The 26,057-nt window shown below is 44.7% G+C and overlaps 1 long non-coding RNA gene across 1 annotated transcript; it reads right to left on the bottom strand.

Annotated features, from left to right (window-relative positions):
- Positions 1 to 15,698: 15,698 nt before the first annotated feature.
- Positions 15,699 to 17,468, bottom strand: LOC142741657 (uncharacterized). The gene is made up of 3 exons (XR_012881222.1): positions 17,236 to 17,468; positions 17,017 to 17,146; positions 15,699 to 16,928 (listed from the first exon to the last, which is right to left on the bottom strand). It is a non-coding gene; the product is annotated as an uncharacterized LOC142741657 (long non-coding RNA).
- Positions 17,469 to 26,057: the final 8,589 nt, after the last annotated feature.

Genomic DNA, 26,057 nt, shown 5'->3' with positions numbered 1-26,057 from the left:
TTTTCCTTTGAAAACAACACCGTATTTTCATACGTTTTTAAGTTTGTGTGTGAACATACCCTTACCCTTTTTTTAGCCAGGAATATGAATTGAACGCAGATTCGCCAAGTAGTGAACCAAACGATTGTGAGCATACCGAATATATAAAATATAAATATAAAAATGTGAACACTCTCCCATGCACACGGAAACATATAAAGAAACGATATCACTACTAAGCAAAAACAGCGCGGGACGGAAACGCTGCGTAAAAACCACGGAGAATATCCGACCTGGAACCCGCAGTACATTCCATCCGAAAACCGCACCACATTGCGCTTAAACGTACGTAGGTCGTTGTTATGGCGACGCGCCCCTCCATCGCAGTCCGGTCCGGCCTCCCTGGATGACGCCTGCGTTTGGCTGCAGCGGTGGTCACATGGTATGGAACGTCATGCCAGGAGGCCGGACTGCAGGAAGAAGGAGGGCGTTCTGGGTAACTATGATTTTTTTTATTTTCCGTAGTTGCGATTTTTGCAGCGTAATCGCTGCAAATACGCCACAAAAGTCGCAGCACTTGGCTTTCTGTTGCGGGTTTTGCATCCCCATTAAATTCAAAGGGGAAAACCCACAACGGAAAATCAACAAAAACGCAGCATAAATTGACATTAATTCAATTCTGCGCCGCAGGTCAATGTATTAACGTTTACGCGGCTTTTTTTTTTCCGCAGCGTGGGCCGGAGATCTTCTAAATCTCATTCGCTTTGATGCTACTGTAAATGTTGTGGAATTTCCGCACAGAATTCTGTTGCGGAAATTCCGCAGCATTTACGCTACGTCGGAACCCGGCCTTAGGCCCCATGCACACCACCGTAAAAAAAACTCCATAATTGCAGACCGCAATACGGTCCGCAATTATTGACCCGCCCGGTTCTATTTGCCGCGGGCACCTTTCCGTACCACTACTTTTAGATTCTTACAGGCCGTGCTTCCATACTTTGTATGGGAGCACGGCACGAAAATGCGGCAGTCACGGGCCGTGATTACGGGCACGGCCGTGTGCATGAGGCCTTAGGGTATGTTCACACGCAAACGCCAAATACGTCTGAAATTACGGAGCTGTTTTCTGGCGAAAACAGCTCCTGAATTTCAGACGTTTTTCATGTGCAGATGTTTTTCGTGGCGTCCATTACGGACGTAATTGGAGCTGTTTTTCTAGGGAGTCAATGAAAAATGGCTCCAATTACGTCCCAAGAAGTGACATGCACTTCTATGAGGCGGCCGTCTTTTTACGCGCCGTCTTTTGACAGCGGCGTGTAAAAAAAAAGTCTGTCTGCACAGAACATCGTAAGACCCATTGAATTCAATGGGCAGATGTCTGCCGACGCTTTGGAGCCGTATTTTCAGGCGTAATTCCAGGCGTAAAACGCCTGAATTACGTCCGTAAATAGGGCGTGTGAACATACCCTAAGGGCTGATTCAGACGTGCGTAGCGTTTTTGCGCACGCAAAACAAGCAGCGTTTTGCCTGCGCAAAAGCCACTTGCCTGCTCCGTGTGTCAGCAGCAAATGATGCGCGGCTGCGTGCTTTTCGCGCAGCCGCCATCATTATGACACGCCATTCGGATGTTTGTAAACAGAAAAGCACGTGGTGCTTTTCTGTTTACATTCATCCTTTTGACAGCTGGTGCGCGAAACAGGCAGTTCGCACGGAAGTGCTTCGGTGCGACCTGCGTGGTTTTCACGCACCCATTGACTTCAATGGGTGCGTGATGCGCGAAATACGTGGAGATATTGACCATGTCGCGCTTTTTGCGCAGCGGACAAACGCTGCGCAAAAAGCACGGACTGTCTGTACTGCCCCATAGAATTGTATTGGTCTGTGCGTGGCGCGTGAAAACCACGCGGCCAGCACGGACGCAATACACGTTCGTGTGAATCCACCCTTAGGCTGGATTCACACGAACGTGGCGTTTTTGCGGACGCAAAAACGCGGCGTTTTGCGCGCGCAAAAACCACTTGACAGCTCCGTGTGTCATCCGTGTATGATGCGCGGCTGCGTGATTTTCGCGCAGCCGCCATCATAGAGATGAGGCTAGTCGACGTCAGTCACTGTCCAGGGTGCTGAAAGAGTTAACTGATCGGCAGTTAACTCTTTCAGCACCCTCGACAGTGAATGCCGATCACAATATCGAGAAACCTGTTAAAAAAAAAAGAAAAAGTTCGTACTTACCGAGAACTTCCCTCCCGGCCGTTGCCTTGGTGACACGTCCTTGGTGACGCGTCCTTGGTGACGCGCCTCTCTTGACATCGGGCCCCACCTCCCTGGATGACGCGGCAGTCCATGTGACCGCTGCAGCCTGTGCTTGGCTTGTGATTCGCTGCAGCTGTCACTTGGACTGAATTGTCATCCTGGGAGGTCAGACTGGAGGAAGAAGCCGGGAGTTATCGGTAAGTCAGAACTTCTTTTTTTTACAGGTTCATGTATATTGTGATCGGAAGTCACTGTCCATGGTGCTGAAACAGTTTAACTCTTTCAGCACCCTGGACAGTGACTATCTCCTGACGTCGCGTGACGGAAATTTTTAGGCCGGGTTCGGCCAAAACGAGTTCGGCCGAACCCGGTGAAGTTCGGTTCGGTTGTCCGGGTTCGCTCATCTCAAAGACACTCCGTTTGGATGTTTGTAAACAGAAAAGCACGTGGTGCTTTTCTGTTTACATTCATCCTTTTGACAGCTGGTGCGCGAATCACGCAGTTCGCACGGAAGTGCTTCCGTGCGGCATGCATGGTTTTCACGCACCCATTGACTTCAATGGGTGCGTGATGCGTGCAAAACGCCGAAAGAACGGACATGTCGTGACTTTTTTTCAGCAGACTCACGCTGAGCAAAAATCACGGACATGTCTGCACGGCCCCATAGACACATATAGGTTCGTGCAACGTGCGTTGCACGGACGTTTTTCCCGTTCGTCTGAATAAAGCCTAAGGGTGTAAAGGTGCAGTGTAGAAATGCTGTACTCACATGAGGTAAAATGTGATCCTTAGGCCTCATGCACACTTCAGCTTTTTCCTACAGGGTGCTATCCTTTTTTGTCACTGATATCACCCTGACACATTCATTTCAATGGCCCATGCCCACTTCCGTTATTTTGACGGATCTGTTGTACCGTTCCGCCAAAAGTAGAGCATGTCCTACTTTGGTCAGTGATTCTGTGACCGTGGGGCCCATAGAAGTCAATGGTTCCGTCAAAAAAACGGACGGCACACGGAAGGGTTCCATGTGTGACGTCCGTTTTTGACGGATCCTTTGCCCTAGCAACGTCAGGGCGTGCCAAAGTTCACAGACTAGGACATGTGACAAGTTCAAATAAAGTAAAATACCTTCCGTTTTTTTAATGGAAACACGGAAGCCAAACAGAAGCACAACGTCCGTTTGAAACGGAAACACGGAACGGACACGGAGTACACGCGGAAACCACACGGATACCATAACGGACACACGGCTCCATGAGAAACGGGCGTGAAAATGGTGATGGAAGTGCGCATGAGGCCTTAGCTGTTGGACCTGGGATCGACCTCCCCGTCTGTGGACTGTGAATAGTCCTCCGGTAGTCCTGCTGTATCACAGGTCGTGCCGGTGGAGTGATCCTATAGGTCAGTCCGGCTTTGTATGTCCTTGAAAAAGTAACTGACCCGGCCTCAGGATTGGGTCAAAAAGTTACTTTTTTATTTATTTTTTTTATTTAAAAGGTTTTAGTCAAAAGACTAGTAAAATAAATAAATAAAAACAATAAATAAAACCAGGAGCTCAACGTTTCGCAGGTGATCCAATGGCGCGGGCTGTATACTGTATACACACAATTTCCTGGCAGTGGAGGGGTTAATCCTGATACTTCTCCCATCTGCCGAACTGCTTATTAACCCCTACTTTACCAGGGAAACAACTCACAAAGATCTTAAAAAAATTAATTAAAAAAATCCTAACGATGACATTGCAGTGTGTATAAAAGCCGAATCATTTCCAGCACATAAGGAGTTAATGTCTTAAAGCTACAGAAGTTTGCAAAACTATCAAAAAAAGGTGTGAACTACAAGACATAGGAGGCAGCCGGGTTTATTTTGATTCTGCAGCGTGATATTACAGGGCAAAAGCCATTGTAAAGTGATTGCAAAAGTCAAACTTCTTGACACTGCGTATTTAATGCGTTAAAAGTTAAGATAAAGACGACTACATCTGTAAACCGCTGATCTGATCACTCCTCACACACAAGGTAGATGTCATTGACAGGATTAAGGATTATGTCAATTTGTTAATCTCCGCGCCCCTCTGTTCTGTCCTAGGTATGGATATTAAATAACTGCATTTAACCCCTTCACCATATGTACGCAGCTTCCTGGCAGTCAGGGGGTTTATCCCAGCACTCCCTATATCATGACATCTATTCAGTTAACCCCTTCACAATGTCATTCACTGGGCAGCTTTCTGGCAGTCATGGGGTTAATCTCAGCTCTTCTCCCTCATTTTATCTGCTATGAATCTTTCACATCTGCAGTTTAACCCTTCCCTGCCAAGAAAGGCATCCAAAAAAAAACACCAAAAAAAACAACAACTTGCGAGTACGTACTTGTACCGGCACTTAAAGAGTTACTGCCCCAAGACTCAGTATTGATTGCAGAGACAAGAGCCCAGACACATTATACAGAGAATCCATACTGTACCCTTCTTCCTGGCAGTGGAAGGGTTAACCTCTCCCCGATCCCCGTAGCCCCACATCTGCTGTCACCACACAGAGCTCCATGGCAGCACACAAAGGGTTAATGTCCCAGTGATACATTGTAGCTGAACTTGATACATTTAAAAAAAAAAAAAAAAAGCAACATAGTATTTTTTTTTCCTCTTTCCTGTAGTCAATTCAAATCAGATGCCCCCCTGGACCGGCCATTAACCCTTTCCTGCTCAGACCCCCTCACCCTGCAGACACCTCTCACAGTCCCATTATTGGCATCATTTATTGGGCTGCTCCATAGAAGGACTTCTCCAGCGCAGCGATAAAGATGATGCCCACTCTGACTTGGGTCACTTACCATCCTGCCCAGAGGACTCCAGGTGCTCACTCAGGTCACATCCAAAGGCTCCTTTCCTTTTGATCTTCGTCTTGGCTCCCTTGTTCTTCATGAGTTGGTCCAGAGAGGAGCCCCCTACCCCTCCCAGTGGAAATCAAACTAATGTCTAGATAAAGCAGCAATGAGAGGGGGGTCAGCCAGACAACATTGGAAATGTCCCAGCTCCTTCCAAGTCACTCCATGAAAATCCAAGCAGCTCTGGTACGGGAGGTCAGCTGTCACCCCAGGGTGGGGAGGGGGAGGGATGGAGACTGGAGGATCTAGAGGCTGAGATTTGGATGGACAGAGGGATCACATCCTGGGAGACAAGGCAAGGCAGCTGGGCGGTGGCACCTTGGCATCTGGATCCAGGGAAGGGCACAGTGTGCCACTTAAGCAGGACTGTCCCAGCCTTAATCCTCTTCTTCTCCAGCTCAGTAGAAAGTCACAGGAGCTTGCACTCCAAGGTGCACCATGACCGGTCCTGGTGAGACTGCAATATACTCTTTTTGACCTATCTGTATTTTTTTTCCTTCTTCCTCCTTTTCTTACAAATCACTGGGTTATCCAGCTCAGGAAATGCTGTTAAGGAAATGAGGAAGGAGAAGGGGGGGGGGGGGGGGCTGCTTGTTTTTTTGGCAGTGAGGGGTGGGGGGATGTGGTGGTATGACAGGGGGGAGGGAGGGAGAGTAGTCCTGACATGCACCGCCAGATAACGGGACAGCAAAGATTGTACTGAAGGAAATCTGTTATCCAGCAACTTCCTCCCCGTCCAGAACTTGTCAGGGGAAGGGCCATCCCAGCAGAGGAGTGGCGCTGCATAATGCTGGAGGGTCCGGGACACTAATATTGGTTATTACGCCTATTGGGGTACTGTCACTTTAAGGCCTCGCTGTCGGCTTTAGGCTGGGGCTCCACGGTGACACGTCTCATGCGATATACATTAGGTGCGGAATCTAACACGATCGCATTAGTACAATTATTACACCCGCAAGTGATCGCAAGCTTATTGGCAACTTTTTCCCATTAGGGAAATATTGAAGTCGCAGTAATTCCAAATTTTTTCTGTGACTCGCGAGTGGGTAATAGTGCGACGTCCATGAGTCACTTTAGAATCGCAGCGTTACCACGACTCACGCATAATCCATCGTTTTTTTTTTTCCTATGGTAGGACAAGTTGCCTACAATTTTTACCATCATAGGAAATAAGGTTGTGCACGATTTACAGATTTTAACTGCGTCTCATGGCCGACTAATTGTCACCATGGAGTTCTAATCTTAAAGGGGTTCTCCTCTTTGGACCATATCTATTTCTTAGAAAGGTTTCCCGATGATAAGCTGATCACTGGGTGTCCCGCTGCTGGGACCATAGCTGTAATCTATAAGGGAACACTCTAGCAAGTGTTTAATTATCCTGCAGCGCCTCCGCAGGTGAAATGAAGGATTGCACTTTTTTTATTTTTTTTAAATCAATGGGCTTTTCATGTAATGTTTGGATGAGTCGGATCCTCGCACAAAAACATAAAGAGAAAATACAAACTTCATGGTAGAAGACGTCCTGGTTGGATTCAATTCCCGGACCCCAGAGCCATAAAGCACCAGCGCCATCCATTCAGCCAACATGCTGCCCCCTAGTGCTTTATAGTAGAATTAACTCTTGAGCACTGTCAAGCTAGATCTGACCTACCTTGGTCAAGCCTCGCTGTAATAACGGATCTAAGGGTGAATTCACACGTCGCAGATTTGTCATGACAATTTACAGTACATGTAGACTGAATTTTCAAAACAACTAGCGGGACATTTTTAAAAACGGCCGTGTAAAAAGAAGTGCATGTCACTTCTTGAGCCGTTTTGCATTGACCCAATAGAAAACCAGCACCAAAAAACGGCCGTAAAAAACGCCGCAAAAATCAGAGGCTGTTTTCCCTTTGTTAAGCCTAATAGTGACATGTCAGAAGTTTGATTGGTGGGAGTCCGAGCACTGAGACCCCCACCGATCGCTAAAACAAAGTGTCAGAAGTGCTTAGGTGAGCGCTGTGCGGCTTAGTTTCTGATCGGCTCTGCTCGGCTTTCCTCGGAAAGCCCAGCGAACAGTGTACGGACTCATAGACTTTCCATTGAGCCCGTTCACCGCTCGCTCGGCTTTTTAAGGTAAGCCAAGCAGAGGCGATCAGAAAATAAGCCACACAGCGCTCATCTGAGCACTTCTGACACTTCGTTTTAGCGATTGGTGGGGGTCTCAGTGCTCGGACCCCCAACAATCAAAACTTCTGACATGTCACTATGACATGTCCAAAGCTTTTTGAAAGTATAGGAACACTTCAAATGGAGCAGAATTGCAGTTCTGTGCCCGGCTGGCGACCAGCACCGCCGCTGTGCCGGGAAAAACTAAGACGGGAATGCAGCGCTAAAGCAGCTCTGCGGCCCCTTCAATCTCAGGATTGGTGGGGGTCCCGGTAATTTGACACCCCCCTTTTACAAAGTGATGGCATTTCCTAGCAATACAATTACTTTGAATGATGGGGATACCTGATATAAATGGGACGCTTAATCAAGCGTTTTTTTATGCTTTTTTCGATTGTTTTTTTACGCATCTTGTACGCGCTTTTTGAACATTTTTGGCGCATAATTAGGACTCCCATTGGCTATGGGAACATTTGGCGCATTTTACGTGCCAAAGAATTGACTCAACACTTCTCTATTTACTTCAAAACCACAGAAAAGGCCAAGACTTCTCTTTTTATGCAACGCGTTTTCTTAAAACGCTGGCGTAAAAAAGCACGTTGTATGTACTAACAGTGCGCTTTCCCATTTCTGTCAATGTGAAGCTTAAGCGGCTTTTTACGCTTTCTCAGCGCGTAAGACGCGCCAAAAAAACGCATCAAATACACACCGTGTGAACATGTCAACTGAAAAGTCATTCCCTCTTGACTTTCATCATTCTCAGCGTTGTGGGGCGTCCTAGAGCTGCTGCCTTTGTAAAATCACTCCTAAAATGGACCTGGACACTGTTTGACAATTTGAAGACCTTGTAAAGAAAAAAAAATACACCAAAAAAACCGACAAAAATATAATAAAAAAAGTAACTTACAAATAAAATATTTTTAATTCGTGACACATTCCCTTTAACTCCAGACTGATACATTTAACTTCCCTGATACATTGTTGCAAAAGATAAGGACGAGAGATGAGAGTGTTCACCTCACGGAGGATTGTCTAGTCTGGATACAATTGTAAGGCTACATTCAGACGAGCCTGTACAATTTGCAGGCGTAAAAAATACAACGTTTTCCTACATTTCATGTCCGTGTGCGTTGCGTATTGGCAATAGTGTGGTTTGCGTGTGGCATGCGTTTTTCACGTCCGTGCAAGTACTTTTTTATTTCTCTGCTTTTCAATGTAACTTATGCGTGAAACACGGACAGCATATGGATGTGCGTCCGTGTGCAGTCCGTGATTTTCCTGCACCCATAGACTTCAATGGGCGACTAGGTGCGCAAAAACGCACTAATATAGGACATGCAGGGAGCTTCACGTAATGGACACTCGCTGCGTGAAACTCACGCATGTCTGAATAGCCCCATTGAAATGAATAGGTCCGTGTGCTGTCAGTTATTTCAGCGCACAGCTCACGGACGAGGAACACGCTCGTCTGAGTGAGCCCTGAAGGTTTTCTGCCTCTGGATGTACACAAAAAGGTTCTCATTTACTGACAACAAGCAGAGATCTTGAAAATGTAAAACACAAAGTATATTAGAAAGTTGCAGAACTTTTCATTATACAAGGATTATGATATCTATATAAAATTTAGAAAACACCCTTAAAGGGGTATAGCAGCCAAGACCCCCCCACCCCACCCCCACACACACACTAACTGCACGGCGGAGGCAAAAAGCGCAATTGTTTCCGTAAGTCCCATAGAATTCGATCAAATTAGAATTTTATTCCCATTCAAACTCCTCCTTCCATCAGTCATCCGGACCGGGTCCACTGTTCTAGTGATCATGGGGTCCCAGCGGCTAGACCACCCCCCAATTTTCTAGCATGAGAGGGTCCCAGTAGCTTCAGTGATGTGGCAGAGAAGTTGGTCACTTGCTCAGCGGTTCCCCTCATATATCAGCTCATTTCAGGGGGGACTCACTTTCTAAATACTGGTTATGTAAACCCGTGAGGTCTGGCGTTTAGTGCCCCAGCTGCTCGGAGTTTCGGGTTATTTGCCTGTGAACACTCAGGACCTGGGTTCATATTCATTGCGGATTCATTTCCCTTCTCACCAGGGCATTTGGCTGCACTAGAAAGGGATGCAAATCGACAAGTCACAGAGATTGTGAACAGCTGCGGCTTCTATCTCCACACGTGTCACCGTCCTGCAGATTTCCAAGGGCCACAAGCTCCATGTACAACAGACTGAGGACTGATCTCCCTGCAAAAAAACTGAAGGGGCCCTCATCCCCTGTCTATGAGAGTAATGGAGACAGCCCAGCCATTTATCTACAGGACTTTAGATAGATAGATAGATAGATAGATAGATAGATAGATAGATAGATAGATAGATAGATAGATAGATAGATAGATAGATAGATAGATAGATAGATAGATAGGAGATAGAGATAGATAGATAGATAGATAGATAGATAGATAGATAGATAGATAGATAGATAGATAGATAGATATGAGATAGATAGATAGATATGAGATAGATAGATAGATAGATAGATAGATAGATAGATAGATAGATAGATAGATAGATAGATAGAGCACATGCCCCTTTTGACCTCTCTATAATCGTGTAACGTGGGGTTTCTCGAGATACGTTCCACTTTAAAAGTAGCATAATCAGAAGCCAATTGAATGTAACCAGCCGCCGCCGCCCCCTACTGCACTATAGGCGATGAATGGCCGGGTACGGAACGTGCCCGGCCATTTAGCGCCTTTCACCGACTCAAGTGGCACAATTGCTTATTTGCACCGCTTGCATCATTGAAAGGCACTGATTGACAGGGCAAGTCATAGTGCCCCGCCAATAAGCACCTTTCATAGACGCAAGCCGCGCCGCTGCTTGCATCGTTCAACCCCAACAGAGCTGCTCAGAAGAGAGCAGGTCTGCATTGCCACCTGATGGCGCGGGAACAGGTTTTTATGTGAGTATGTAAAGTTATGATTTTTTTTATCCTAATAAAAATTTGAATAACATTATCTACAGGGGTGGGTTATATGTGGAGCACTATAAGGGGAGCTATATGTGAGGCTCTATCTACAGAGGGGCTATATACAGGGTTGGGCTATACATGGAGCACTATATACAGGGGTAGGCTATATGTGGAGCACTATATACAGGGGTGGGCTATATGTGGGGCACTATTTACAGGGGTGGGCTACATATGTAGCACTATATTGAGAGCTATATGTGAGGCACTATATACAGGGGTGGGCTATATGTGAGCACTATTTATAGGGGCAGATATATGCAAGGCACTATCTACAGGGGTAGGCTATATGTTGGACACTATATACAGGGGTGGGCTATATCTACAGGGGGAGCTATATACAGAGGTGGGCTACATGTGGAGCTATATGTGGGGCACTATTTTCAGGGGTGGGCTACATATGGAGCACTATAGGGAGAGCTATATGTGAGGCACTATATACAGGGGTGGGCTATATGTGGGGCACTATTTTCAGGGGTGGGCTACATATGGAGCACTATAGGGAGAGCTATATGTGAGGCACTATATACAGGGGTGGGCTATATGTGGAGCACTATTTATAGAGGGGGATAAATGTAGGGCACTATCTACAGAGGTGGGCTATATGTTGGACACTATATACAGGTATGAGCTATATATGGAGCACTATCTACAGGGGGCTATATGTGGGGCACTATTTACAGGAGGTGCTACATGTGGGGCACTATTTTCAGAGGGGGCTATATGTGGAGCACTATCTACAGGGGTGGCTATATGTGGGGCACTATATACAGGGGCTATATGTGGGACACTACAGGGGGCTGCATGGGGGTCACTATCTACAGGGGACATGGTGTGTGGGACACAGTGTATGGTGCTATTATAATTAGAGGTGCAGTGTATGGCGCTACTATATTTAGGGGCACAGTGTCTGGCACCATGAGAACTTTATCTTTGTTTATAGTTGCAGAAATGTTCGAAAAGTGGGAAGCTGAAGACATCTTCATTGCAAACTGCAGAAATTGGCTGTGGCCGGGAGAAGCCGTCATAGAGGTCTGGACCGGATGGAGAAGAAAAGAGAAAAAGAACAACTAGAATCTGATGTCACCTGTGAGCCACTAAATGTAAATGTTTATTCTGCCTCTAATCAGCACTAGTCACTCTATGATCTGCAGTGAGATGATGGGTGGCATGATTTTTTTTTGTGAAACATCATCTCCCAGCATATCCTTACCATTGTTTGGGCCATGCTGGGAGCTGTATACAGTTTAGTACAAACCTATACGGCAGGGGTTGCACTAAATTGAGCTGTATATGTGCTGGTGTTGTATATATGTACTGAGCTTGGTTCTGGAGCTATATTTATGTAATGATCTTTGTTCTGATGCTATATATATGTAATTTGCTTTGTTCTGGTGCTGCATATATGTAATGAGCTTTGTTCTGGCACTGTATATATGTACTGATCTTGGTTATGATGCTGTATATAGGTAATGAGCTTGGTTCTGGTGCTGTATATATGTAATGATCTTGGTTCTGGCACTGTATGTATGTACTGAGCTTGGTTCTGGCACTGTGTGTATATATATATATGTACTGAGATTTGTTCTGGCACTGTATATATAAGTACTGAGCTTTGTTCTTGTGCTGTATATATGCACTGACCTTTGTTGTAGTGCTGTATATATGTAATGAGCTTTGTTCTGGTGATGTATATATGTACTGAGCTTTGTTCTGGTGCTGTATATATATTGAGCTTTGTTCTGGTGTTGTATATATTTAATAAGCTTTGTTCTGGTGCTGTATATATGTACTGAGCTTGGTTCTGGTGCTGTATATATATATATTGAGCTTTGTTCTGGTGTTGTATATATGTAATAAGCTTTGTTCTGGTGTTGTATATATGTAATAAGCTTGGTTCTGTTGTTGTATATATGTAATGAGCTTTGTTCTGGTGCTGTATATATGTAATGAGCTTGGTTCTGGTGTTGCATATATGTAATGAGCTTTGTTCTGGTTTTGCATATATGTAATGAGCTTTGTTCTGGTGTTGTATATATGTAATAAGCTTGGTTCTGGTGTTGTATATATGTAATGAGCTTGGTTCTGGTGTTGCATATATGTAATGAGCTTTGTTCTGGTGTTGCATATATGTAATGAGCTTTGTTCTGGTGCTGTATATATGTAATGAGCTTTGTTCTGGTGCTGTATATATGTAATGAGCTTTGTTCTGGTGTTGCATATATGTAATGAGCTTTGTTCTGGTGTTGCATATATGTAATGAGCTTTGTTCTGGTGTTGTATATATGTAATAAGCTTTGTTCTGGTGTTGTATATATGTAATGAGCTTGGTTCTGGTGTTGCATATATGTAATGAGCTTTGTTCTGGTGTTGCATATATGTAATGAGCTTTGTTCTTGTGCTGTATATATGTAATGAGCTTTGTTCTGGTGTTGTATATATGTAATAAGCTTTGTTCTGGTGTTGTATATATGTAATGAGCTTTGTTCTGGTGCTGTATATATGTAATGAGCTTTGTTCTGGTGTTGCATATATGTAATGAGCTTGGTTCTATAGTGCTTGTAAAATGTACAAATGGCTTTATGCTCGAGTTACATAAAAAAATTTGGAAAAAAAAATGACACCTCATTGATTGGTAGGGAAAACAAACATGGCGAGTGGGAAGGAGATGTCTGGAAGGTTGGGGGAGCGCCAAACTTAATTTTTTCCCCGGGAGCAGGACAACCTAGCTACGCCTCTGTCTTAACATTGCTAAATAGTCATACAGAAAAACTATTTTCACAAACTATCTTCTTGTACAGGTCTCTGTGTGTCTTCCCGAGACCACCCCAGGCTGTATTTCACATAGCCCCCCCCCCCCCCTCCGCCCTCTCCTGAGTTTTCCAGCCTTTCCGTTAGACGTCACTCTTCTCTTATTCACATCCTCTAGGCGCCTCTCTGCACCTTCTGGTCCTGGCACGGTTAATGGATATTCTCTGCCTGGGGCACTGGTAATATCATACCCTCTGCCTAAGGCACTATTAATGGGATATTTTTCACCTGGGGCAATGTTAATTGAATACCCTCTGCCTGGGGCACTCTTTATGGGATACCTTCTTCCTAGGGCACTGTTAATGGGATATATTTTGCCTGGGGCACTGTTGATGGGATACCCTCTGCCTGTGGCACTGTTAATGGGATACCTTCTTCTTCCTGGAGCACTGTTGATGGGATACCTTCTTCTTCCTGGGGCACTGTTGATGGGATACCTTCTTCTTCCTGGGGCACTGTTGATGGGATACCTTCTTCTTCGCGAGGCACTGTTAATGGGATACTTTTAGTCTGGGGCACTGTTAATGGGATACCCTCTGTCTGGGGAACGGGTTAATGGGATACCCTCTGCCTCGGGCACTGTTTATGGGGTACATTCTGACTGTAATTATGGGTCGTGGCCAGTACTTGAGGGCGGAGCTATTTATGCCACACCCAGAATTTCCTTTTCACCTGTTCTCAAAAGTTGGCAGCTTTTGGGGTCTCTGTAACAGCCCCCCTGCCCCCACCTACCATGTACCATTTATAAAACTTGTGTCTTATGTGACAGAGAGGATTTGGGCCCCCTCAGACCCAAAGCTTTGGGTGCCAATGCTACCCCTATAGCCATTCATCTATGTATCACCTCCATGACTTGTTATGAGTCTTGTGGGCTGTGGCCCTCCATCGATAGGGACCTGGTTTCCATTAACATGTGCGTATTGCTGCTGACTGGGGGCCTCCATATGTCTAAGGAAGTCTGTCACTCATCCCTGATGACGGACAGCATTGTTGATTCGAGAAAACAAAACTGTGGAGGAAGTGAATGGAAGGCGATGGAATGGAATTTCAAAGCTACAGGAAACAGAGAAAGGAACAGAGACGAAATCTGGGTGACCGCGAGGATACAACTATGCAGCAAGTCATGAAGGCCGATACTGAGGGTATGTGCACACACACTAATTACGTCCGTAATTGACGGACGTATTTCTGCCGCAAGTCCCGGACCGAACACAGTGCAGGGAGCCGGGCTCCTAGCATCATACTTATGTACGGTGCTAGGAGTCCCTGCCTCTCCGTGGAACTACTGTCCCGTACTGAAAACATGATTACAGTACGTGACAGTTGTCCTGCAGAGAGGCAGGGACTCCTAGCGTCGTACATAACTATGATGCTAGGAGCCCGGCTCCCTGCAGTGTGTTCGGTCCGGGACTTGCGGCAGAAATACGTCCGTCAATTACGGACGTAATTAGTGTGTGTGCACATACCCTTACTGTCATCATTCTATACGGGATCACTAAGGGATCACTATAGTACTGCAAACCTGTGCAGACCTAATACTTCTCACAGCTGAGGCTTTGTTACAATATCAACCAATCTAGAGAATTCTCTGGGAAATCAGCAGCACAAATCACTCTACTGTCCTGACAGTTTGCTACAATGTATCACTGCCGGTGAAAGGTATCAGTCTGGAGTGAGGACTTTTTTTTTAAGCTCACAGAGGATTATCTAGATTGGATACAATTGTAAGAAACCCTCAGCTTTTTTTTTGGGGGGGGGGGGGGGGAATGTTCCTATTCACTGTCAACAAGCAGAGATCTTGAAAATGACAAGAAATTGAAACACAAAATATATTAGAAAGTTGCAGATTTTAATTGGGGTACAGTCGGTAATCATCTAGCACATGAGCAGCACAAATCCTTCTCCTGTCCTGAACTATAAGGCCACGTTCAGATGTGGCGGAATTTCTGTTGAATTGCGCTGTGGACGGTCCGCAGTGGAATTCTGCGGCAGCCGTTTTTTTACATTTGTTTCTATACATTTTTAGGAAACTTAGTTCAGACGTTGCAGATAATAAAAAAAACTGAAATCTGTGGCAAGTCCGCTGTGATATCTGCAACGTCTGAATTACCTGTCAAATATGCAAATGTTGCTGCAGATTCCTTGCGTAATTGCCCCAAATCTGCACCAACATTTGCAGCGTAAAAATTCTGCCATGTCTGAACATGCCCTAAGCCCGGATTCACACGAGCGTGTGCGTTTTGCGCGCGCAAAAAACGCTGCGTTTTGCGTGCGCAAAAGGCACTTAACAGCTCCGTGTGTCATCACCATATGATGCGTGGCTGCGTGCTTTTCTCGCAGCCGCCATCATTATGACACTCCGTTTGGATGTTTGTAGCACGTGGTGCTTTTCTGTTTTCATTCATCCTTTTCACTGCTGTTGCGCGAATCACGCTTGTCCCACGGAAGTGCTTCCGTGCGGCATGCGTGATTTTCACGCACCCATTGACTTCAATGGGTGCGTGATGCGCGAAATACGCACAAAGAACGGACATGTCGTGAGTTTTTCGCAGCGGACTCACGCTGCGTAAAAATCACGCACATGTCTGCACGGCCCCATAGACTAATATAGGTCCGTGCGACGCGCGTGAAAATCACGCACGTTGCACGGACGTATATCCCGTTCGTCTGGATAAGCCCTAAGGCCGATAGTTCTTACCTGTACTGATATATTGTAACAAACTTTCAGCTGCGTGAGCAGGACCATGTCTAGGAGATGTTTAAAGTGACATACAAAGTATATTAAAAAGTTGTAGAAATTTTAATTATACAATGAAAACGTTTCGGTTACATTAAATTGGAAAACGTATTTAAAGCATAACGTCTCATACTCCAGTCACATCCAGAGCTGCATTAAATGTCCTGCTAGCTTTCTGTTAGCTCTTAGGCTACAAGACCTTACACCTCATTGCATCTCTGCTGGTCCAGTGTCTGTGCAGTGCCAGATCCGCTGTGGTGCATTGCTGTAGTTGTAATTTTCACGCCATGCACAGTTTATTAGTCTGGTGTATACAAAATACAACTCCCACTAGGTTTTAGTTTGATATGCGATGGGGTCTGTCTGTCAGGGTTGTGTCTGCCAGCACATATCTAGATCGACAGATTCCATGTGGTAGCTAACAAATTTGTGAATGCAGCTCTGGTTGTGACTGGAGTAGAAGACATGATATAACCTATGATCTGTCAAAGACCCTCAAAGCAAACTAATGTGACTCAGCATTACTTATGTTAAAAGTGGAGCTATATGAGATGTAGCTGCGGAAAACTTGTATTTAAAGGGTCAGTCCTGTAAAAAATTCTATATATTTAATCATGTGTGGCTTCTAAATATTTAGTAATCCAGGGTAGTCAGCTGGGCACTATATTGGACCAACATGCTTCTATGGAGACCAGTATAGTCACCCTCTGTACTGGACAACAGCTGGTGGCATGCATGGATGACATAATATCGCCCCCTATTGGTGCAGCTAAAAGTTGCACATCAACAGTAGGGCCATATTTAACATTTTCTATGGGCCCCCCCCCCCCATCCTTAATGTCCCATATAGGGGCTATGATGAACAAGGTGCCATAATTCAGCAGCAAGTGATCCGTAGGAAATCTTCCATGGCGATCAAAAAGACGAGATATCGTCCATCAAGAACTTGGTTTGATACATTTTCGAGACTCTTCGTATTGGGAGGCGCCTCTGCGCTGTCTATTTCTGTCTCTTTTGTTTGCCGGCCATGTAGAAGCTGCTTCCTGTCTGAAGATCTCCGCACTCCGAAACAACCTGCCAGGCGCCTCTCTCTGCGGAAAGAAAGGAGAATTGTTTCCCTATAAATAGACCGCTGCGTTATAACGCTTTCCTGATACGGACAGTTTGTTATGACATCACCTGTGCCGCGCACTTGTGGCCCATTCCTCTTAGAGGAGCGAGGAATTCAATAGCCCCTGTAGGGAATTTGGCCCCACTCTACTGGTTGATATTTTCTATATCCAACCATCCTCTGACTTTTGTGACGCATCTAAAATAAAATAAAAAATGAAGCAGCTTTGCATATAGTCTTGATAGAAAAATCTGCTAACGTTATGTGTATACAGCTGCGATGCAGACCTATGTATCTCCATGGTTACAGACTATGAACAAACCCTGTGTAGTCTGACCCTGCAGTTAGTCAGCTCATCAACAGAGATCATGAAAAATGGGCAGAGCTACAGGGGGGCAGAGGTAGCCGTCATACCCAGGCCAACATAAGAAGGGGCCAGTATTATAAACGGCACATGGTAGTTGGGGGCCCTATTACAGCATTTGTATTGGGGCCCAGTTGCGCCTCTGGGAAGATTGTTTAGAACTGGTGTGAGGGAAAGTGGAGCAGTTGCTCATAGCAACCAATCAGGATGTTGCTTTCATTTTCCTAAGGGCCTCTGAAATGTGAGAGGTGGAATCTGATTGGTTGCTATGGGCAACTGCTCCACTTATCTCCAGTTTTGATTAATCTCCTCCTATATTAGACCACATCAATTTTATTCCTTTTTAATCTTGTTTAAATGTTGAAGTCGGCCATGAACGTAAAGATTTCCAGCAGATACAACAAGCGTTCTGATATTTTCCCACGTATGAGGGATTTTACCTCATGGATTCATTTATATAATGGGGAAAACAGGTGTTACCTCAGCTCCACATGTATCATAGCACAATCAGGGTGAATTTAAACGTGGCGTAAACGCTGCATATTTACGTTGCCTTCAATTTCCAGATATACCAAAACTTTATGAGACGGGAATAGCTCTTTAAAGAAGACCTGTCACCTCTCCTGCCATGTCTGTTTTAGTAAATCCTTGTATTGCTCTTGAACATATATTCTTAGACTTCTGCATTGTGCCGTTCCTCTGTTATTCCTCCTAGAAATTTATAAAAAAAATTGTTACCATCCGTCTTGTCAAATGGGCGCGTCCTTACACAATCTCACTTCGTCAGCACTGATTGGACGGTGTCAGACTGTGTAGGGAAACACCCAGTTGATAATTTATTCATACATTTCTAGGAGGAAAAACAGAGGAACGGCACAACGTAGAATTATAAGAAGAGATGCTCCAGAATTATTATTTCATGGGGAATACAATTATCTACTAAAACAGACCTGTCAGGAAAGGGGACAAGTGCTCTTTAAATAAAATGTAGGCTGGCTGCAGCTACCACTAGGGGGACTCACTGCATAGTGATGTTATTCTATAATATCGTGTGTCAAAAATAAATATGTCAAGCCCGATTTCCGTCAGATGAACCCAATCTGACCTGATGGTTCAGTCGCTCCTTCCTCCAGGAGTCAGCGTCGGACCACCACCCAGATTCTTAACAAACAAAGCCATCTCTGTTCATTTTTCCCCTTGACTTGTTCCACGCCGCCGGGTTTCTAGCATGGCCAGACCAAGCGCACTTCAGGCATCTGACCCATAAATCGCACCACATCCCTCTTCATACGTTTCAGCAGATCAAATTTTTAGGACACCTGTCCCACATCATTGACCCCCCCGTGCAACGCCAAAGTGCTAGGAGCCCCAACTCGAACCACATAGTCGCCCACCAGAGTCCCCTATATCCAAGCTACAGAATCACTACCCTGAGCCCCAGAAAACCAAGCTGGGATCCCCGTTTCCTCCCTTCGGCTTTCCGCAAGGCCCAGTAAACGGGAGAGTATGTTCACTCAGCTTATTTTTGGACGTTTGTCAGGCCGTAAACGGCGAGAAAATCGGAAGCAGAATGCCTCCAAACATCTGCCCATTGATTTCAATGGGAAAAACAGCATTCTGTTCCGAAGGGCCGTTTTTTTTTATGCAGCCGTTCTGAAAAATGACCGCGTTAAAAAACGCCCACGTTAAAGAAGTACCTGTCACTTCTTGAGCCGTTTTTGGAGCCGTTTTTCATTGACTCTATAGAAAAATAGCTCCAAAAATGGCCGTAAAAAAACGCCACGAAAAACGCGAGTTGCTAAAAAAAAGGGCTGAAAATCAGTCGCTGTTCTCCCTTGAAAACAGCTCCGTATTTTCAGACGTTTTTTAGTAAGCGTGTGAACATAACCTAAGGCCTCATGCACACGACCGTAGCACACGACCCTCATGTGCATTGGCGTGACTCTCGGGTGTCGGCCGTGGGCGGACTGTCACCCGCAAGCCGCCCGCAAATCGCGGGCCGTGCATTATTTGCTATGAGCCTGAACTGCAGAACACGGCCGTAATAAGACATGCCCGTTCTTTCTGCGGTCCGGGTTCCCGGGCCATGCATGGACCATGGAAACCACGCTCGTGTGCATGGCCCCATAGGAATGAATGGGGCCGCAATTCTCCTGTGGATTTTCGGGGGGAATTGCGGCCGCAACAGCACGTTCGTGTGCATGGGGCCTGACAGTGACCAGCAATCCAATCTGTCCGAGACGCGCAACCTGGAACACAAAACCTTTCACAAGAACCAACCAGACGTCCCCATACACAGACAACATTCTCCCATCACACCAACGGTTGCCACACCTGCCCCTACATAAAATTTGTACCTGTCAGACTCCCAGCGCCCCAATCTCTTAACCATCTGCCCATCCAGACCCATCCTCAAGGCCTCGGTTGTTGCCCCGACCCTGAAGGAATGACTTCCAAATTCCGTAGTCTCCGTCCAAATCTTCGTTAGGACCTTCCAAAGAAAAACTCCAAGTAAAACTGATACACTGTGTCTAGTGTGCGGCCTGAGGGGACGGGTCATGAAACAAAAATGTAAAGAACACCAAAGAGGGTCTGTGAGTCATACATTGACCCCACGGGACTGGGCATGCCGCAGTGTCAGTGTAGCCTGGAGTGCCCCTGAAAAGGACATCCACTTTTTCTATAGATCTCATTTAGTAATTTTTCTCACGTGTTAGTTAAATGGCTATAACGTTTTTATACGTTGGGTCAGCAGAGCGATTTTTGCAATGTTTTTTCATGATCAATGCAGGTTTAATTTCTTACTATTTTTATACATATCATTTTTGCTTTTTAGAATTTTTAGGCTTATAGTTTTAAATTTTTGTAAAAAAAAAAATACTTTTTAGCTAATTTATTCTGGTAAAATAGACTTTATTTGTGATCAGCATTGTCTACTTTAAATTTTGATATATTACATGTCTATTTTAGGATAATTGAGTCAGGTCTAGCGTTACGACAAGGATATGGCGTGGTAGCCTCTTTTTGTAGAGGCTATTTTTTGTGTCATTTTTATTTCATTGTTTTTGCTTTTTTTTTGTTTTTACTTTGCTTTTTTTATTATTATTGCCTGCTTCTCCAAGGTCAAAAAAGGCCTTTGGTGGACTTTGTTATTTCATTTTATTATTTCCCTGTTAGGGCTGTGCTGAGTCTAGTTAGACCCAGGAGGACTCCTACTACCGACCAGTCACATGACCACCGGGACCAAAAGATGCAGCAGCGTGTCCCCTGCCTCTATTCCATACACTGCACTCACTGAGCGACGTGTAGGTGACTACAGAGAAGATAGTAGTGGTGAAAACCGCTTTTGTCTTATCTCCAGGGTCCCTGGCAGTCTCTGACTACCGGGCGTACGACATTCAGCTGCCCAATCGCTCGCTTAAACCCGCGCCGTATATATATATATATATATATATAATGGTCTTCAACCGGTTAAACTATAAAATGCAGCAGACAGTGATTATTGATCCACAGCCCGGCCACATGGACCGCTGTCAATAACTAATGCTCACTAAGTGGGCACCTACATACCATGAAGGATGGAGATAGGACTATTAAATAGACTTTTGTGACTTTGTGGCATTATTATAATTTTTGTACATATTTCCCCAAAATATTACATACATAATTTATATTATTGCTTGGGCCAATGTAAAAGACAATGTCAATTCCCGGTTATTTAACCACATAGAAACATTACTGCTACTTGTCTTAGAAGATACGATTGAAGGGATTTTTAAAATCTTTAGTCTCATCAGAAGGTTACAATGTTAAGAGGCCATGACGACCTAAGATGCCCATGATGTCCTGAGCAAAAACACCCATGATATTCTGTGCAAAGGTTTCCATAAGGTCCTGGGCAAAGACGCCCATAATGTCCTGAACAAAGAAGCCCATGATGTCCTGGGCAAAGAAGCCCATGATGTCCTGGGCAAAGACACCCATAATGTCCTGGGCAAAGACACCCATAATGTCCTGGGCAAAGACACCCATAATGTCCTGATCAAAAACGACCATGATGTCCTGAGCAAAGACACCCATAAGGTCTTGGGCTAAGATGCCCATAATGTCCTGGGCAAGGACGCCCATGATGTCCTAAGCAAAAACGCCCATTATGTCCTGGGCAAAGACACCCATGATGTCCTGAGTAAAGATGGCCATAAAGTCCTGGGCAAAGACACCCATAATGTTCTGCTCAAAAACGCCCATTATGTCCTGGGCAAAGAAACCTATAATGTCCTGGGCAAAGATGCCATTAATCTCCTGAGCAAAGAAACCTATGCTGTCCTTACAAAGTTGCCCATAAAGTCCTGTGCAAAGACACCAATAATGTCCTGAGCAAAGACAACCATGATGTCCTGAACAAAGATGCCCATAATGTCCTGAACAAAGATGCCCATAATGTCCTGAACAAAGGGGTAACAGCCCTTAGTAAATTATCAGACCACTTTCTGTTCTGATTGGATATTTCTGTTACACAGATTCTCCAATTAAAAAAACAATAAACACTGATTTAAAGGGGCAGTGGCACAAAAAGTTTTAAAACAGGGGTGGGCAAATAGTCAATTGCAATCTAATGGGTTGACCACAAATTGGTGTCCAGTAGATGATAGCCTATCCTCAGACCACCTCGGTGGCAGTCTGATTAGGAGAAAGACGCTGCCGCGGTGCTCTTGAACGGGAAAAGGTGCAGTACCAGACACAGCCACTCATACGGACTAGCCATTGTGCCTATATAAACAATTATGGGGACACAGGCCCAGTTCATTGGTGGTCAAAAGATCACTCGGCTCTGGCAAAAGCAGCTTGCACCAAGCAGTATCATGTAGTAGTTCTGTCACCTGCAGTTCCACTTTTTACCAGTTGATTTGTCACTAATTTACTATTGACACCAATGCAATAGCGCCCCCAGCTGTAATTATTATTATATACATATATATTATTATTATATACATTGTTTTAGATATATTTTAAGCAGCTAAAGCAATAGCAAAAGTTAAGTGTCCTATTCACAGTTTTAGTGGGCTTCACACTGAGGGTGCGCTGTATGTGGCGGACAAATCCTACCTGGAATAAATTCGACTGGATAGAAGGCGTCCACTGTTTGCTGCTTGGATGAACAGCGCTGGAACACTCTCCCTTTCATTCCACGAGTAATCACACCGTGTGTTCACCTCCAGCCTCCACTAATCCTCAGGAAATTATCTCTCAATGCCTAAAACCCTAAAAAGAAAATCTGCAAGAAACTCATAAACATGCACAGCATCATTCTAAACTATTGGAATTTCAGATGCCCCAATACTCTGGAAAACTAAAGGATATTCTAGGATTCTGATAATCCAGCAGTCAAACCCTGCTAATCTGGCTCTACCATCTAGAAATTCTGATAATCCAACAAAATTAATCCCAAACTGGTTCTAGATAATCTACAGACAGAAGACGAAGACACAGAAGGAAAGGAGTAAAATATGACTAGAGGATCAGACTACACAGGGTTTGTTTGTAGTCTGTAACCATGGAGACCAGAAGATGTAAACACAAAAGGTAGTAGATTTTAAATCAAGACTATTAACAAATTTGGTAAAAAAAAAAAAAATGTTTAGATGCAACGGAGCAATAAAAAAAATGAAGGATGCAAAAGTATATGTACCCTTTAAGGATTATAGTTACATTATATGAATGTTACTAATATAATGCGTAACAAATAATGGAATTTTTAACACATTAAGAACTTGGTGGTGACTAGTTAAAAGCTATGAATATATGATTTAATCAGTTATTGTACAAGCAAATAAATAAACAACAATTTGCAAGTGATATTTCTAACATTGGGAATAATTGTATCTGCCCCTTTAATAATCAAATTCCTGATAGTAAATAATATCAGAAGACTGGGAAGACTGGGGAAAACTGATCCGTGTATGGTCCGCTTAATTCACACTGCCCACTGTCACCAATTCTGAAAAACCCGTGGAAATCATATATTTATTATGTTACACTAATTAAATTTGTACACCCCTTGGTTATGGTTTTCAGCAACTTAAAGCATATGTTCACCTTCATACCTCACAATTTACATGATCTGCATAAAATATTGAGTCAGTCTACTGATCCTGAGTTACAGTCTGTATTATACTCCAGAGATACAATTCTGCAGGCTTCAGAGCGGAAATCTTCCAGCATTCTCTACTTGTTCTTCGTCTGCACAAATGTTGCTGGTGTGATTTGCATTCTGGGAAGTGCAGTCTTTACAATATACAAAACACTAACTTCTCCCCTCCTGCATTATCGGTTGTTGGATACGCTGATAGGGATGTGTCTAACAAGCCTCCTGACTGTTTCCAAATATAACCAGCAGAATAGTGATTGCAGCTCTGGAGTATAATACAGGATATAACTCAGGATCAGTACAGGATAAGTAATGTAATGTATGTACACAGTGACTCCACCAGCAGAATAGTGAGTGCAGCTCTGGAGTATAATACAGGATATAACTCAGGATCAGTACAGGATAAGTAATGTAATGTATGTACACAGTGACTCCACCAGCAGAATAGTGAGTGCAGCTCTGGAGTATAATACAGGATGTAACTCAGGATCAGTACAGGATAAGTAATGTATGTACACAGTGACTCCACCAGCAGAATAGTGAGTGCAGCTCTGGAGTATAATACAGGATGTAACTCAGGATCAGTACAGGATAAGTAATGTAATGTATGTACACAGTGACTACACCAGCAGAATAGTGAGTGCAGCTCTGGAGTATAAGGGCATGCCCACACATGGCGGTTTTCCTCCGCAACTGTCCGCATCAATGCCGCACAGAATCTACGTTGCAGATTCTGTGGCGGATCTGCCCAAAATGTGCAGTAAATTGATGCGGACTAGCTGCTGCGGACTGCGGTAAAAGTGCTTCCCTTCTCTCTATCAGTGCAGGATAGAGAGAAGGGACAGCACTTTCCCTAGTGAAAGTAAACGAATTTCATACTTACCGGCCGTTGTCTTGGTGACGCGTCCCTCTTTCGGCATCCAGCCCGACCTCCCTGGATGACGCGGCAGTCCATGTGACCGCTGCAGCCTGTGATTGGCTGCAGCCGTCACTTAGACTGAAGCGTCATCCTGGGAAGCCGGACTGGAGACAGAAGCAGGGAGTTCTCGGTAAGTATGAACTTCTATTTTTTTGACAGGTTGCTGTATATTGGGATCGGTAGTCACTGTCCAGGGTGCAGAAACAGTTACTGCCGATCGCTTAACTCTTTCAGCACCCTGGACAGTGACTATTTACTGACGTCTCCTAGCAACGCTCCCGTAATTACGGGAGCCCCATTGACTTCCTCAGTCTGGCTGTAGACCTAGAAATACATAGGTCCAGCCAGAATGAAGAAATGTCATGTCAAAAAAGCAAGACGCATCCACAGCACACATAACATGTGCATGACAGCTGCGGTCTTCATTGCGGAATTTAGAATCTCCATTGAAGTCAATGGAGAACTTCCGCCATGAGTCCGCAACCAGTCCGCCACTGGTCCGCAACAGACAGAGCATGCTGCGGACACCAAATTCCGCTCCGCAGCCTATGCTCCGCAGCGGAATTTTCAGCCTCGTCTAAACGAAGCCTACTAAAAAGAAGTGGAAGGCAATGGAGAAACGGCTCCGCTGCGGATTAACGCTACGGAGTGTCCGCAGAGGAATTCAAGAGCAATTCCGCCACGTGTGGCTTTGCCCTAATACAGCGGAATAGTGAGTGCAGCTCTGGAGTATAATACAGGATGTAACTCAGGATCAGTACAGGATAAGTAATGTAATGTATTTACACAGTGACTACACCAGCAGAATAGTGAGTGCAGCTCTGGAGTATAATACAGGATATAACTCAGGATCAGTACAGGATAAGTAATGTAATGTATGTACACAGTGACTCCACCAGCAGAATAGTGAGTGCAGCTCTGGAGTATAATACAGGATGTAACTCAGGATCAGTACAGGATAAGTAATGTAATGTATGTACACAGTGATTGCACCAGCAGAATAGTGAGTGCAGCTCTGGAGTATAATACAGGATGTAACTCAGGATCAGTACATGATAAGTAATGTAATGTATGTACACAGTGACTCCACCAGCAGAATAGTGAGTGCAGCTCTGGAGTATAATACAGGATGTAACTCAGGATCAGTACAGGATAAGTAATGTAATGTATGTACACCGTGACTAAACTTTTATGTAGATCAATTCTATACGTAAACAGTCTTCTTACAAGCGCATATGCTTTAAATGTGTCCCTCTTATACAGTAATAAAGCAGAGGAAACAATTGAATCCTCACTTTCATGGCCTCCTCTAGGTAGTTGGTTAGTTGCAATAATATGACCCAGAAAACTTTACCCAAACATTATCTGTTTAATTATTTCGAATTGATGACAGTAACGGTCCCGCAGGTCCTCTCCCCGGCCCGTCCTTGGTTGTATTGACCTCTCCTGAGCGTGCGCTCTGGTTACATCACAGCAATTCCTGGCGGGTTACCAAGCAATTCTTTTAGGCTGTATTGTTCAGCAGGAAACAAACAAGGACCAAGGTACTGGGTGGGCACGGGTGGACATTTAAAAATAAACCTTGTCTCCTTCCCTGTCCCCTCCCTCCGGCCATGAAGAGAAGCTGAGTGAAGCTGCCCTGGCCCTCACCGCAGATAACACTATCAGTATTAACTAC

The sequence above is a fragment of the Rhinoderma darwinii genome, chromosome 2, assembly GCF_050947455.1.
Source record: "Rhinoderma darwinii isolate aRhiDar2 chromosome 2, aRhiDar2.hap1, whole genome shotgun sequence".
NCBI lineage: Eukaryota > Metazoa > Chordata > Amphibia > Anura > Rhinodermatidae > Rhinoderma > Rhinoderma darwinii.
The sequence above is the reverse complement of the archived record's forward strand: the minus strand, read 5'-3'. Positions and strand labels throughout refer to the sequence as shown.